At 47.1% G+C, this 13,175-nt stretch overlaps 1 protein-coding gene across 6 annotated transcripts in view; it reads right to left on the bottom strand.

The window, feature by feature from the left end:
• Positions 1-13,175, bottom strand: part of Pknox2 (PBX/knotted 1 homeobox 2) — a 271,885-nt gene that overhangs the window by 93,726 nt on the left and 164,984 nt on the right. For all 6 annotated transcript variants that reach the window (XM_087905723.1, XM_087905722.1, XM_087905725.1 and 3 more), the window contains one exon: positions 6,218-6,322. The gene's annotated coding sequence lies outside the window, so the exon portion shown is untranslated. The remainder of the gene's footprint in view (positions 1-6,217; positions 6,323-13,175) is intronic.

Here is a 13,175-nt window from a genome sequence, read left to right as displayed (position 1 = left end):
AATGATTCGCAGCAGGGGGATGGCTGCCATGCTGTCCTGATTTGTACCCCAGCTTTTTCTTCACAGACGAGAAACCACATCTACCCTGGCTCAGGAGCAGTGGGGAATTCAAGATTTTAGGGCTAGTTGTCAGAGGGAGTGAGGTAGGTCATGAACAAACCAGGAGCTCTGATTTCTCAGAGAAATTTGTTCAGGTCAAGCAGCAAGTTGGCTATAGGATGGTCAGTAGAACTCAGTTCCCAAACAGCAGACTCAGTAACCAACCACTAGGCTCCAGGCAATGTGTGAGTAATGTATGTGTCCTATGGAGAAGACAGAGACTATGGGGCAGGGAGAGGGGGTAGGGCAAAGTGGGGAAGGGAGGAGATGAAGGGTAAAGAAATAATAAAATGAAGATTTCCCTGAGCTGAAGCCAAGCGAGTAACTTCAGAGTCAAGAGGATCCCCAGGACTGGGGAAAAGAACAACAAAAGCAAAGCAAGCTTTAGGTCCCAAACTATACCAGTTATGAACCCCCAAAGAGAGGGCTGGAAAGATGGTTCAGCAGTTAAGAGCACTGACAGCTCTTCCAGAGCATCCAGCTTCGTTTCCCGGCACCCACATCACAGCTCCCAGCTGTCTGTAGCTCTAGTTCCAGGGCACCTGGCACTCCTGGCAAACACCAATGCACGTAAAATATATTAACGAAAAAGAATGGCGCCCACAATTTTCATGGATAGTCACAAACAGAGAATAAGCTAGAGCAACGTTATGAAGACCTGAGGCACAGAACTGAGGGTGCTTCTCGGTGGCAGAGCGTCTGCCCAGTGTGAAAGGCCAGTGTGACAGTCAAACTGTCAGCCAAGGGTGTAGATGAAGTCAGTGAGAACTCACCTTAATTCCCATTCAGCAATACAAAAAAAAAAAAAAAAAAAAGCATATCAAGAGGTGATATTCCAGCAAAACCAACAACCCTGCATATTACAACATATAAGGAAATGCAGGGAGGAGGAGAGTATTTGCACAAGAAGCAGCAAGTAAGCATGACTGCTGAAGGGGGAAATCCAGAGGGACGGGGAGCGGGTCATTACAGCACTGTGCTCCTGACCCTGGGGATCTGTCTCTTCCCTGCAGTCAAAACACACAAGCAGATTATGTGGCCGAGTGACATTTACAAGTCCACACTGGGTTCAGTGCCTTCCAATAAAGTTCAGTCCTTTTTGTTTTGTTTTGTTTTGTTCTGTTCTGTTTTGTTTCCCAGACAGGATTTCTCTATGTAGCCCTGGTTGTCCTGGAACTTGCTCTGTAGATCAGGTTGGCCTTGAACTCAGATTCAGCTGTCTCCCCGAGTGTTGGGATTGGAGGTGTGGACCACTGCTGCCAAGCATAGCCCAGTCTTCTAAACAACCTCCAGTCAGAATCTAGAGGTAACTACACTTATGCAACAGAATGCAAATCTTCTAAGTCTCAAGGTGAAGAATGTAGATAATATACTACCCCCATACTATATACACACTGTATGAGATGGTATATGTTTTACATATAGTGCTAGATAGTATACTGTTAAATACAGCATTTCCTTTCTCCTATTTTTTTCTTTTTAGTTTTTTGAGACGGGCTTTCTCTGTGTAGCCCAGGCTGTCCTGGAACTCACTCTGTAGACCAGTCTGGCCTGGAATTTAGAGATCTGTCTGCTTCGACCTCCTGAGTGCTGGTATTAAACGTGTGCATCACTACATTTTCATTTTTGAAACAGGGTCTGGTCACATTATGTAGCCCATGTCTCCTGAGGTCTGGGATTATAAGCATGTATTACCATGCTCAGGTAAATTTTATTTATATATCTATATATTATGCATATATCCTATAATAAAAATTATTACGCATAGTATTTAAAGCATTATATTTGGGGCTGGAAAGATGACTCCGTCAGTGGTTAAGAGCATTTGCTGCTCTTGTTGAGGACCTGGATTCAGTTCCCAGTGTATACGGGATAGCTTACAACCATCCTTAACTCTATTTCCAGGGAAGCCAACGTCCTGAGAGCACCAGACATGCGTATAGCACACATGCATACATGCAAACAAAACAATCATACATATAAAATATAAAATAAATGAATCCAAAATATTTTAAAAGTATTACATTTTATGTACCATAATAGTGTATAGAATCATAATATAGAGTAAATAGTTTCACTGCAAAATTAGAAATAAAATTATAGTGAAGAAGTGCCATCAAGATGAAAGAGAAAGGTCAAGCATTGTGGATTATGCCTGCCTGGGATATTATTCATGAGGCAGAGGGAGGAAAATTGATTTGTGTTCAAGACCAACCTGATCTACAATAATGATTTCCAGGCCAGCCAGGAGCTACAGCAAGAAACTGCCTCAAAATCATAAAAATAAAAGAGAAAATATAAAAAAAAGATGAAAGAGAAAAGAGACATGAACTTAGAATTCTAATGTCTATACTAATAACATATAGAGTAACATATGATAGATAATACTACATCTTATATGATATAATAGAATATAATATATCAAATAGTAAATGGCATACATAGTATCATATGGAATTGTATATATTGCATTATATATACTACTATATATTATTTTGTCTGTTTTACACTGTTAAGATTTAAATCTATATAAATATATAGTATGTATTATATATATTATATAATACTATACACTAAAAATACTATCAAATGTAAGATTACTACTGTTGTTATTGTTACTGCAATCATTTTGAGACAGGGTCTCACTATGTTGCCCTGGCTGGTTTCAAGCTGACAATCCTCCTGCCTTGGTCTCCCCAGTGCTGGGATTGCAGGTGTGTGTGACCATGACTTGCAAAAACTGTGAGCCCTTGATTGCAAGTGTTAGCTCAGGCTGACCTAAGCAGAGCTGCCTGAAAGACTAATAGCATCTACGCAGAGATTTGGTGGAGAGGAGCTAAGGAACGACTTCTTAGAGGGCCTCTGGCTCATGCTCTTCTTTCACAGATACTAGACTTACATGGAGTCCAGAGACAGATGATGCAAGGGAAAGGCCACCAGCCCAAAAAGTGCCCAGGAATGAGAACTGCACATAAGGAGGCAGAGCATCTAGCCAACAGTGGAAACCTAGACTAGGACTTTGATGCTGAGCTCGCAGAAAACTTTCAGCAGAGGAGAAGCATTTGGGAGTGCCCAGTAGGAAGGTGGCTGGACCGTGGAGAAGCCTGGAGAAATCAGGCCAGAGCCCCTTTGCTTAGTATTCATGACAGCTCAAAAGAAACAGATTCGGTATAGAAAGAAGGTACCTTGGAACCGCTAGAGAGGGTCTTTGACAAGCATTTCCCAGGCACCAGAACAGTGTGAGGTCACTACCATGAAAGCCCTATGACAGGTTTCTGTTCCAGTTACATAGACAATGATGAGCTGAGTTTGTTATATGAAGCCCCGGCATTTGGGAGGCTAGGGAAGGAAATGGAGGCTAGCCTGGGTTACATAACTAAAACCCTCTCTTGGAACAAAAATTAAAAGAAGAAAAAGAGAAAGGAAGGGAACAAAGGAAGGATTGGGGAAGAGCAGGAATAGGAAACAAGGGCAGTGATGATAAAAGACCCCAGTTCCAGACCTTGCCCGAGTCCTGCAGCCAACCAATAACCCAGCTAGAAACTGAGCCTCTGCTGGGTCAAGTTCAAATGTGAGTTTGTGCAGAATCAAAGGACTCCCATCGACACATGCTGACATGTCCTTCCCCACTGAGGAGACAACGTGTGCTGCTCCCTTCTGGAGTCTGAACAGGGAACCACCTCCTTTGCACAGTGTAGCACTGCCTGGGTTCCTCAGCGGGACCACAGGGATGGGCTAGAACTCATGTTTACCCAACAGGACTTAGAAAGTTCCCACCTGGGAAAGCACCTGCTGTTTGGGGAGAGGAGTGTCCCTTTTCCCCAGTTCTGAGCATTGATGGTGCCCCTCCTAAGGACAGAGAGACTGACCATGAGTCTCTGAACTTCGGAGGAATGAGCCAACACCCAGCGTGAGTACAAGCAGGAGCAGACACCAGAGCCCTTGGTTTGATTATCCTTAGCTTTGATTATCCACCTTTGTCCTCTAACCAACCTCAGACACACATTAACGGCCCTAACTGTCCTTTAGATCTGAGCTAGCCTCCATAGCCCCTTCTGTGTCTCCCTGGGAACTTCGGCCTCCACTGAGCTTTGTGGTGGGGGGGGGCAGGGAGGCAGGCAGGCAGACCCAGGAGAATAATGTATGTCAGTTAAGGTTTGTCGTTTACACGTGGAGATCATTAACGAGGCTTATTTTTAAATTGTAATTGCAAAATGTAAATGCTCCCCAAACTGATGTGTAATTGCTACCCCATCCACCCCAGCCCTTCCCCTCTGCTGCCAGCTTTGCAAGGAGAGAATTAGAAAATAAAAAGGGGGTGGATTATGTAAGCAAAACGATTTTAAAAAAAGAGAACGAGAGCTAAGAATTTAAGTGAGGCAGCTGGCGGCTCCTCTGATTGCCACACTTCCAGCATTAGCTACAAAAATCGTCCTTGCCAATAGCACCCATCCAAGCAACAGTGTCAACTGTGCTTGGGTTCCAGGACACACCACCGTGCCGCTCACTTGGAGAGACAATTCAGTGGTGAGTCAGTGTGTCAGGGAGTCTAGGGTGAGAGGTTGGGTTCCTATTTGAATTGACGCCCATCTTCTTGGTAGAACACCCTCCTCTCCAGAAAGACACAACCACAGAGGAGCTGTCTGCCAGGTGAACTCTCTCCCCATATACTAGCAGTTCTAAGATGGCACAGGGGCGCAGGTTGGCCTGGATGAGCCTAGCAACAACCTTAGCCAGGAGAGAGCAGAGTCCTACCAGGTAGTCCCTGGGGAGAGCCACAGTGCCACCTCAGTCTCACAGAAAATCGCCGGACTTGGCTTCAGGAAGCAGCACGCTCACACTGGCTCACCCCATCTGCAAGCCTGGTTCAGACTTTCTTATCTTTTATATGCCCTCCATATTCCTCAAGGTCTTCTCTCCCAGCCTCAATGGACATTGAACTACACATACCATCATTGTGTGCTTGGGCTCCAAATGCCAATAAGATTGCCAGCCATGACTTCAGGGGAGTTGCCCACCACAAAATGTAGTTCTGTCTTGACCCCCGTGGATGTCTGCTCATGGTAGACCATGTTGACCCCCATCACTACACCAGCAGCACAGTGTGTCTGGACAGGAAGTGAGACAGTCAGGGCTGCCTGCTCTTTTCTTCTCAGACTCTTCTATGAGCGCATGTGACCACTAACTACTCGCTTGGGAAACTGGGACAGCCACATTCACCTGCATGTGTCCCCAACTACCTCCTTTATAAGAGAAAAAGGTTTTTCTGAGCAACATGCAATAATTACCCAGAAGGAAAGCCAGAGGGCAGTGAGGTTGACAGGGGCCCTAAGACATCATGAAAACATAAAATCCCAGACAAGGTTCTTGGGAGTCGGGACTGGGTCTCACCATAACAGACCCAATCCCAGTCACGACATACAGGAAGAGGAAATGGGTGGTTTTGGGTAATGGACTTCTAAATCGCTAACCACGCAGCTACATAAGTCTGTGGGATCCAAAGGGAGTTAAAAAACCAAAATAAACCTAAACCACAACAATAAAACCCACACCCACATCTGCTAGGAGGCTTGAACGCGAGCTCTCTATTCAAAGTGCTTAATCCGGTCCAAGGAACTACTTCTCCAAACCCGTCACAATCCCCTGGGGTGCAGTTTCCTTCCAGTTCATTCATCAAGTCCTTTGGGGTGCACATGTGTGAGTCCTCACCTGCTTCACAGGGTGCGGGGCTCTGACTAGGGGACTGGCCTTTGTCACCAACATCTCTGGGAGACACTTGCCCCAGCACTGTGCAAACGCAATCATCGCCACAGGTGTGTGCAACAGCCATTCACCTGTACCTCATGGAAAATGAAGAGCAGCCGAGAGCTCGCAACAGGCCTGGCCAGGGAGGTGGCAGAAAGGCATGAAAGATGCAGGCAGTGCTTGATGTCAGAGGCTGTCTTTGCTAAATAGCTGCTCAGGAGGTCAATTGGTGCTAGAGGGGGTTTTCAGGGAAGGACAGTGTGCGTGCGTGCGTGCGTGTGTGTGTGTGTGTGTGTGTGTGTGTATGTGTGCGCGTGTGTGTGTTAGGGTGGGAGCTTCAGCACACATTAAAGGGTAGGAAAGCATGTCTTACTGTTGGGTGATCCCACTGCCTCTGGGATGGTCTTCAGGAGGTTCACCCTTTCTTCTCACTTCCAGCTGTGCCAGAAATGCTTCTTGTCAGCCACGGAGAGAGCACCTGCAGAAGGAAGGGGACAGTGGGCTTCAGGAGGGGCATCCACACAGAGGAATGGGCGCTCTCACCCACTTCCTTCTCCCCAGGACATGTCTTATTGCATGGTTCTGCCCGTACACCACGGGATGGTTCATGAGTCGGGCAAGGGGCTGGAGATTGAAACACACACACACACACACACACACACACACACACACACACACACACACAGAGAGAGAGAGAGAGAGAGAGAGAGAGAGAGAGAGAGAGAGAGAGAGAGAGAGAGATCATCCCTGAAACAAGAATGTCCCTTTAATTGTGTTCCAGGGCAGCTTATATAGGCTCTCCTTGACTAATGGCCATGCCCTAGCTCTCGAAATTTTTCATCTGCAAGCCCACCAGAAACCACTCCCCTGCCATCAGGAACGCATGAGGGTCTCGTGTCCAGAGCAGCTGCAAGCGCAGGAAAACAAGTTGTTTACTCTGGCAGGCAAGGAGCTGCAGAAAATTCAGGGTCTGAGGGTCTACAAACCCCAACATCTTATTATAGAAAGAATGGATTCTATTTCTGCTACGCATGACCCAACTGTAACCGCTGCCGTACCACCCTCTCTCCTCAGCATGGCTGCCGAGCCTCACCCACATCTTTGTAGGCCCCAAACTCTGTCACAGTTGGACTTGCCCTGTTGCTGCCTGTCTGGTTTCCTGACATCAGGTTGACTACAGCTTCCCACCCGACACCAGAAAGGTCTCTAGGAGTGAATTTAGACCCTGGGACAAGTTGTAAAATTGGAACTCAGAAGGAGCAGAACAGCATGTTCTATGGGTCTGATGCTGAGCTTTGGGTCCAGGTGCTGACTGGCAGGCTTAGCCTAGCAGTCTGAAGATGGGAGGGCCTTGAAAAAAACAGGAAATAGAGAGGAAAAGACAAGAGAGGAATAGACCAGTACCAAAGAAAGACAACCCGTGGCCTAACGGGGGCCTTGGTTGGCTGCCTTTAAAGGTTACTTTTAGGGTCGAGTGAATTAATCTTCCTACTATTTGAAATGAACCACGATGTCTGAGGCAGAGTCTGGGTGGTCAGCCTTGCCATTAGGTCTAGCCAGATAAATTCCTATCCACCCCACCACTTTCTCCTGAAGATGAGTTGACTCCAAGGAGGCTCTGTTAGGAGCCAGCATGAAGCAGGGCTACCCTAAGCTGTACTTCCAGGGCAGCAACAGGAAGTTCCTCTGCCCAGGAGCCTTAGCCCCGTCCTTGTGGCAAATGCATCTATAACATCAGCAGCCCCTTCCTAGTTAAAACCAGCTTAGTGAAAACACATGTGCACCTCAGCAAAGAATGTAATTAACAAGAGGCATGACAACAGGGGCCGAGAGAAGCAGCCCAGGCGAGGATTACAGCAGAGAAACAGAAATTAGATATTGGCCTGAGCAACAAGGCTTTCCTGCCTGGTTGTTAGTGTGTGTGTGTGTGTGTGTGTGTGTGTGTGTGTGTGCAAAACACATTGCTGGGAAGGTGAGGGTGGCAGACAGAAAACATCCAGGATCCTCAGGGAGGTCAGAATTCCCAGTGGCAAGAGAGAATAAGGCAGGTATACTGGGATAAGGTGAGCTTGAGAGATGTTCCTAGAATAAACAGGTAGCCGGTGCGTTTCCACAAACAAAAGCCCTCTGGGTTAATACAACCGCCCTGCCTTCTTCATGCCCCTCACTCCTCCCAAGAGGAGGTGAAGAACACTGAGACACATTCACAGGTCTCTCTGGCCCCTGGGAGAGCTACTCAGAGGCCAGAGAAATCAGCACCAATGGAGGATGGGGCACTGTCAGTGCCAAATCACCCTCCTCCCCCAGGCAACCTTGTCCGTGAACTCTGTAATGAGTCCCAGGGCTCTGGACGCAGAGGCTCAAACCTGGGAGGCATGTCTGACTCCTCTTCTCCGAGATCCATGTAATTTTCACTCCCCGACACTATCTCTTCTCATCACTTCGTAATCAGAGATAAGAACCATCTTTCCTCCTTTCCATCCCCTGTGGCACAACCTAGACAGGCCATCCTCCTTGGTCACACTTGTCATACTCCTGCCTGGCCTGTGCCATCAACCCTCAGTGCATCCATACAAATGACTTATCTACAAACAGTAAGAGAAGTAAGTCATGGGCTTTCATGGGCTTATAGCTGCTCCGCCACCAGGACACCCAAGGGTATCTTGCTATCAGAGGCACTCAGAAGCACGCTAGTGACTACATTAGACCAAGCAAAGCTTTCTGGGTGTCTGCTTTGGGACCCTTTCTGTCTAGGTGTATCCTCCTCTCTATACCCAGGGGTCCACTGCTCTCTACCCAATCAGAACCACTCTCCTTCGCCACACCTGGCCCATAGTGTCTCAGCTCCCTCAACACTCCCATTCTGTATTTCAACCTGATAGGACCCTAGCCATTCTTTAATGTTCATCTCAAACACTCTGGTGGCTGCCTCAGCAGCCAAAAGTAATTTCTCTTCCTCTGTGTTTCTAAGTAACACAGAGACTGCTTGTCATTTTCTGCAAGCTCTTGCCATATTCCGTCTCATGCTACGGTCATCTTCCATGCCGTCATCTCCTTCCAAACTGGGAACCTCAGAGTCAGAAACCACATCTGACAGGTTTTCAGTCTCCAAAGTACATTAATAGAAAATACTTTATTTCATTATTACAATTAATCTTTGAAGTAATATTTTTATCACCTTTACAAAACACATTTGCTTATTAGAGAAAATAGATAAATAAGAGAAGTCAAGTTGTTAGTTGCAATGCTATAATATGATGGCCAACATTTGGTATTTGAAACAAAATGCTTGTTTCTTAGAAGAGTACCATGTTAACACAAAATTTAGTATTTGACAATATAGTACAACTTTCGTGTAAGGGGAATTTATCAACATCATCATTATTAGTTTTCAAGGACAGAGTTTCTCTGTGTAGCTCTGCCTGTCCTGGAACGTGCTTTGTAGACCAGGTTGACCTTGAACTCACAGATATCGACCTGCCTCTGCCTCCCGAGTGCTGAGATTAAAGGCATGCACAACTACCGCCTAGCAGAATTCATTTTAATAGTTATGTAACATTATATTTTACGAATGTGCTATAATTATCCATCTAAAGTTTTATTTTATGTTGTTTAGATTATTTCCGGTTTCTCTACCATCAACAAATAATGACCATTCTCGCCAGCTAACCTTTACCCCGCTCCTGCCCATTTTCCTAGGGTGATTTCATGTGGAATTGCCAAGTCCAAGGCTGCCTTCCTTTTAAAGACCTTCCACAGAGTCCCTGAAGGGGGGTCATGTTCATGCCCTACCAGCGGCGTAAGAGAAACATCTTTTTCTTTGCCGAGTAGTTGTTCCCATTTTATAAGTGTGACTAACGGGGCTTAGGAGAGCCAAACCCAGGTATGTTTGTGCCTTTTTTCCTAGCAGCAGAGGTTTCATACATCTCATTTCCCTAGCCTGCCCTCTTCGTTCTTGTTTGTCTTACCAGGGCCAAGCAAACGCTTGCAGTTGGAAGTGTGCACTCAGTGTTGTTTTCCTGGGAGGGGAAGAGAGAGGTGGGCATGCCTAGGGGGCCGTTCCTAGAGCCCTTTCAAAGTTATCCTCCTGCTTTGTGCTCCACGTCTCTGAGACCCGTGTGGCAGATGGGAGAACCTCTGTGAGCTACTGTTTGTGATACCTCCTCCTTCTCCTGTGAAGCTGCAAATCTCTTCAATTCAGCCTGTGTATTAAGACTCTACCAGCAGCCTGGACCTGAGCCCAAAGAGGAGTCAATCAATCCCCAACCTCTCTCTTTTCCTCTCCCTTCCAACCTTCTTCCTCCCGCCCCCCGCCCCACCTTCCTTCCTTTTTTCTCTTCCTGTCCTGTAGATTTCATCTTTGAAGTTGGGTGGGAAGTACTGCCGTGTGTGTTTCGTGCTGCTTCTGGCTGCTGTTTTACCATCCTCTCCTCTGACAGGCACATAGAGATGAGGTCAGGGGCAGGCGTAGGTTCAGAGCTAAGCAAGGTAAGAAACCCTGTCTATTTCCCATGTCCTCCGGCTTCTGTCTCTCATCAAGCTCCTTGTGACCCTCGAGAGTGTGTGTGTCAGTGGGTCGGGAAGAGCGTCCTCCTGAGGCCCTGCTGCAGTCACAGGCTTCCAACTTCTGCTCTAGCCGCTCTTCCCCCTGCCCTGGGGTGACGCCGGGATTCCTCGGATAGGATTCAGACCAGCGTTAGTCAAGAGAAGCCTACCTGCCTCCCGCTCTGGGATTAATAAAATGCACATTAGCGAGAGGGAGGATGATCAGAGGTGACACCGGCATGCCCCTGCGTGGGACAGAGCTTCAGGGCTACAATATACATAGATTTCTCCTTCCCCAGAACTGACAGGCAGCGAGCTCCGCTTGTTTCCCTACCGCCCACAGGAAGCTCGGAGGCAGAAATATAGCCTATAATCTCCTTTCTGTCACTGGCAGTGATTCCTCTGAGCATAAGGAGGGCAGCTCACATGTCACAAAGCTCCGAGGAAGATGAAAGACAGAAAGAGGGCGGAAGGGAGAAAAGAGGCTGCAGATGTGTAGTTGCCAACCATCCTAACTCAGCCACCTCAGTCCTCAGCCTGCTCCTTTTCACCCGGGCCAACGCCCCACCATCCTATTCCTCACCATTCAAAGTCCTTCTCCTTTCACGGGCAGCCTGGGTCCATACTGCCTGATCCTGGGCTGAAGCTGGACAGACAGCCTGAGGGACAGGGCTGAGTCATGGAGGCAGACTTGAAGGACACCCAGAGAACTGAGCACTGTGGAACCGGATAGGAAAATTCAGAAGTTTGGGAGACAAGAAAGGACCAAGCTTTGACTTGAAGATAAAGCCCTTTTCGTCCTTACTACTGCCCAAAACACCAGAGTAAAGCTTGCAGCTTCTTAGTTCTACCAGATCACACCTTACGGCCCAAGTTCATCTCTGCCAGGGAGGGCAGCTCCCCAGAGAATGCCTTTACCTATTTAGCCAACTTGTGCTTTGATGATTTTTGCAGAGAGCAGGACAGCGGCTGGAATCTCTGGTCAGGGACCCAGAGAGAAGGCCTATCCTTTCCACTTGGGGACGTTCCTCCACCCTGGTGTCTGTCCTAGTACTAAATGCCTCGAGAGAGACTGCTCTCAATCTGGAGTCCAGCTGATGGCCACTGCTTCAGTAAGTACAGCTGGGACAATGTGTTTGCCTACCACGTCCCTGCTGCAATTTCCCAATGAGGGACATCCTCTTCCTTCCATATCAGGGTGTGCAAGCTAAGGAAGTATGACCGCCAGTTCCAGCTCTGCCACAGATGTGTTCTGCAATGTCGGTCAAAGTCTTTCCCTCGTCTGAAAGTAGTTTCACCATTATTCCTGTTGTTGGCCTCTTTGCCTTCTACGGACAAGAAGCTGAGCTTGAAAATACGGCATCTCCCATCCCATCTCCGATCATCAGTTGAGCCAAACTGTCACCCTAAGAAAAGCCTAGAATGCAACAAGAGCAAGGACTCTGGCCTCCAGGGACCTGATTGTAATGTTGAGGAGCAGAGGTGCTCCTTCGGAGTCTGTGAGCCATCTTCAGCCTTGGCTCACCATGTCTCTTCTGTGCAAACCCCAGAAGCTTTCCAAAGCCCAGAAGATACAAGTCTAGATTTCTTAAACTTTCCCTCTTGTCCTTCATTATCAGTTTGGACCTTGTCCTCTGATCCAATCCCTGGTACTTCTGAACTTGAACCTTTGTCCCACCTGAGAGAGGCTGCCCCTGTTCAACACCCAATATCTAGTTCACAGTGGCCTGTGCATCCTGTTCCCTGCTAGAGAGCCTGGTACTTCTTTCTTTCTGCCTCCAGTTCCTACCAAACCCTAATGTTATCTCCAGTCTTCTCTCTCCACAGATGAAGACCTGCCCCCTTAGACCCCTATCTATGATGGGCCCTTAGCCTTTCTGTATTTTCTGAACTTCAGCTCTTTAAGTGAAACGAAATCTCCTTGGTGGCATCGTCAACCTGGGTCTTTATTTCTTGTACTCCTCCGTGTATGCCTAGGTTAGCACTGAACCTGTGTAGGTTATGCAAACTATCGTTCTTGTCACATGGAGAGAAGACGTTACTAGAAAATATTAACTCAGATCAATGTTGAAGCAGTTCAGTCAAGAGTTTGCCTACTTAGTTATCAGTATTAATTGCCGAAGGCATTGCAATTCTCTATGTTTCACTGTGTCCCTAAATCAAGTGTTTTTGACTGAAGATGGGTTCACATGCTTCCTGCGCTCCCCGAGTGTGAGCAAACTAGCATAGGGAAGTGGTGTTGGTCAAACAAGGGTTCGATGCCAGGCCTCACTCTTCCTCCCATGTAACCTGAATAAGCTGCACGGTAACAGCTTTCCCTACTCTGAGAAACAGGGACATCAGTTCCTAGCACATAGGTATCTCTGAGGATGCCATGGTACTATATCACATACACGGTGCATTTAGTGGGGAGTCCGCGCCTCTGCAGTGACGAGGAGCAGGGCTTTAATAAACAGTGACTTGTCTTTCATAGTAGTAATAGTCATGGGACGCTTAGACATCGTTTAGTAAGAATCTACCTATCGTTCAAGAGTCAGCTCTTCATGTTTGTAATCGGTTACTGTGACCTGTAGTAGAGTTATGGTGACCACACGGGTGATTTTTATTTTGCTATAGAAATGACATAACCTAAGGCTGCTGGTTGTGTTGTTACCATTGCTGTTCTCTGATTTAAGCTTCTGAATCTCAATCCTTGAAATGGTTTTCCTGTACTAATTGCACATTTTCAGAGTCAACATATTTAACGGAAGTAGGCAAAGGAGCATTAAACTGCAGAAATGCATCAC

Source organism: Myodes glareolus, chromosome 4 (genome assembly GCF_982192425.1).
Source record: "Myodes glareolus chromosome 4, mMyoGla1.1, whole genome shotgun sequence".
Taxonomy (NCBI): domain Eukaryota; kingdom Metazoa; phylum Chordata; class Mammalia; order Rodentia; family Cricetidae; genus Myodes; species Myodes glareolus.
This window is presented reverse-complemented; position numbering and strand designations above follow the sequence as displayed.